The following is a 3,590-nucleotide window of genomic DNA, read 5'->3' on the forward strand; positions in this document are numbered from 1 at the left end:
CGACTCATCGACAGTTTCCTGATTCGTTTGGGTTTCTGTTCACACGAATTTCTGTTGGTTTTGGGCTTGGTTATTTACTAGATTACCATCCACGTTTGTATACCTATATAAAGGGTTGTTTAGGGTTTCTAAACATCATCTTAGAGATCTTAGATCAGAGAGAGATTCTAATATTTGTATTAGGATTTAGAGAGGATTGAGATGTTGTTCTCGATTCTAGTGAGATTGTGAGGGAGAGATTATAATCTTTTGTTCTTCATAATCTAGAAAAAGGTATTTTTCTTCGCCATACTGAATATATCTTGTGTTTTAGTTGTCTTCTTCTCAACCCACCTTTTGGTAATTACGTGACCAAAGGGTGCTCGTACAGTGACTCGTATCAAGTTGGTTTCAGAGCATCAGATCCGATGAAGGGGGCATCATGTGTATGGTCCTTACTCGATCACAGTACAAAAAGCTTGGTGAGATCCTTATTTCCTTGGAAGAAGTCTAGAAGATAAGGAAGGAGAAGATGGCTGAAGGAGACAATTCAGCGAGGATTGATGCATTGGAGAAGCAGATCGAGACGTTAGGTTCGACTCTCACACAACTCGTCAGTCTTATCCATGGAGGTGGCAAACAAGGTGAATCTTCTTCGAAGAAAATTATTGAATCCGATGTGGAGAGAGTAGATTCAGATTCCGACGAGGAGGAGGAGACCGTTAAGGCTGCATTGTATCAAGGGGGTAAGAACTCTTATCAGAACCTGAATATTGACTTTAAGGTGGAGATTCCTGTTTATAATGGGAGTGTTGACGTTGAGAGGCTTGATGACTGGATCGAGCGGATGGAGACGTATTTTACTCTTTATGGCTATTCATCAAAAGAGAATATTATGTTCGCGACTTTGAAGCTTTCAGGGCACGCGTTGACATGGTGAAAATCCTACTACAAGCAGGAGAAGAAGGCGGTGTCGTGGAACAAGTTTAAGGAGTTACTGAGGAAGCAGTTCTACCCGGTGGGATTCCTTGAAGATCGTTGGTACAAGTGGTACGCCTTGCGCCAAATGGTCAATCAAACCGTTTAAGAATACACCACGGAGTTCCAGCAGCATGCGATGGTCCTCAATATTACAACAGAAGAATATTCCGTGTTTATGAAGTATATGGCGGGATTGAGTGATTACATCCGAAAGGAGATGAGGCTATTCACGATGAAATCAATTGCAGAGGCGAGCATGAAGGCTATTGCCCTCGAATGCAAGCAAAAGAAGGGCAACGAGGCTAAGGGAGACTCCAAACAGACGGGAGGCGAGTCTAGTGGTTCTCAATCTAAGGAGGAGAAGAAGAAGGGTGATCCAGGAAAAATAGGACTGGTTTATAGTCACTGCGAGAAGACAGGGCACACAGGTGATCAGTGCTGGGAGAAGTATCCTCATCTCAAGCCAAGAGGGTTGAAGAAGGAGGAGGAGAAAAAAGCATACATGATAGCTCAAGGTCCGAAAGAAGTCCCGGGGATGACAGAGCCCAACAGCAGTCTTAACCTTATGGCGAAGAAGCAGACCACGAAAGAGGACGACAACCCGAGAGAGCAACTCTTTGTTCTTAAGTTGCAAGTGAAGACCAGTTTGGTTAATGCCATTGTTGATTCGGGCAGCGAGAAGAATTTGATATCTGAGGCATTGATTCAGAAGCTGGGTCTGAAGACGATCAAGCATCTGAAGCTCTATCCATTGGGGTGGATTCAGAAGGAGGAGAAACTGAGTGTAGTTGATCAATGCACTGTCAGATTTGCGCTCCACGAGTCGTATATTGACGAGGTCACGTGCGACGTCGTTCCATTGGATGTTTGTCAGATTATACTGGGCAATCCATACTTATGGGATAGATATGCGATCTACGAGAGGCGGGCTCAGAAGTACACCTTCACTAAGGATGGTGTAAAGTTCATATTTCGTTCGGCATCTCTTCCGAGGGAGACAAGCTTGGGGATGGTGATGCGAGCGAAGAGACTAGTGAATGAAAGCAAGAAGTTTGTCTCGTTGTGCATTGGACTTCCAGAAAAGCCATCGATAAAGGATTGTAACTTGGGGCGAAATGTGACTACGACGAGACGCAGGATGGATGAGTTATTTCCGATCGGACGTCGAGACCAGATTCCTAGCAAGGCCAGGTGGTGCAGAAAAGATGGAGGAGCTCAAGAGTTTCCTCAGCAAAAGTTCTAACTTGAACGGAACTTCAAGTTCTTAAAGAGGGGACCCATGATATGGGTGTATCTTCTCTTCGGAGCTTAGCGATCCTTATGGGACCTATGATATGGGTGTATCTTCTCTTCGGGAGCTTAGCGATCCTTATGGGAGCTTGAGGATAGATGATTCTCATGATAGCATGAGAATAGTGGTGTAAAACAGTACAGTGGACCGCAGGTGGAAGCGTGGAACGAGACGACGAGCAGCAGATTTGAAGAATCCAGTTTTTAGCTCGTGACTCGACTCATACATGTACATGAGTCGACTCATCAGGTTGAGTCGACTCATGACTGTCATGAGTCGGCTCACAAAATCAAGCCCTGTTAGCAAAAGTTTCTGACCAGTCGACTCATCAGTTATGAGTCGATTCATATGAGGTCATAAGTCGACTCATCTCAGTCATGAGTCGACTCATCGACAATTTCCTGATTCGTTTGGGTTTCTGTTCACAAGAATTCCTGTTGGTTTTGGGCTTGGTTATTTACCAGATTATCATCCACGTTTGTACACCTATATAAAGGGTTGTTTAGGGTTTCTAAACATCATCTTAGAGATCATAGATCAGAGAGAGATTCTAATCTTTGTATTAGGGTTTAGAGAGGATTGAGAGGTTGTTCTCGATTCTAGTGAGATTGTGAGGGAGAGATTGTAATCTTTTGTTCTTCATAATCTAGAAGAAGGTATTTTCCTTCGCCATACTAAATTTGTCTTGTGTTTTAGTTGTCTTCTTCTCAACCCATCTTTTGGTAATTCCACGACCAAAGGGTGCTCGCACGGCGACTCGTATCAGGTGACGTCTATCTTCTCAAAAAAATCCACACATCGGATCTCGGCCTTTTAGGAGCTCTTGGTGCAGATTCGTCGTCACCAAATTCAGGATTAACACCAGCAGGAGGAGTAGTTGTTGTAGGAGGACTCATATCTTGATTGGTAGGAGATATGTGTTGCTCTTCATAATCAGATCCAAAAGCCATTTGATAGAAGTATTAGAAAATATAAGAGATTTTAAAAAAGTATAAGAGAGTATAAGATTGTATAATAGAGTATTAGAGAGAAATAGATGAGTTTTGGTGTGAGGAGAAGAAGTGAAAATCTCACTCTATTTATAGAGGCAGCTTCATAGGCAAATGACCAAAAAACCCTCTTATGCTAGCCGTTTTTGACCGTTTTTAGGGGCAAAACGGTCAAAACTCATTTTTGGCCGTTATGGTCAGGCCGGGCCTGAAACGATCATTGTTTTGATCGTTTTGACCTGGCCGGACAGGCTGGCCCGGCCCAGCCCGGTCAATTCTGCCCAATGGTCACCAGAGGTGACTGTTGGTGCCGGACTGGGATGGGCCGGCCCGGCCTAGCCCGACATTTT

Source organism: Asparagus officinalis, chromosome 4 (genome assembly GCF_001876935.1).
Source record: "Asparagus officinalis chromosome 4, Aspof.V1, whole genome shotgun sequence".
Lineage (NCBI taxonomy): Eukaryota > Viridiplantae > Streptophyta > Magnoliopsida > Asparagales > Asparagaceae > Asparagus > Asparagus officinalis.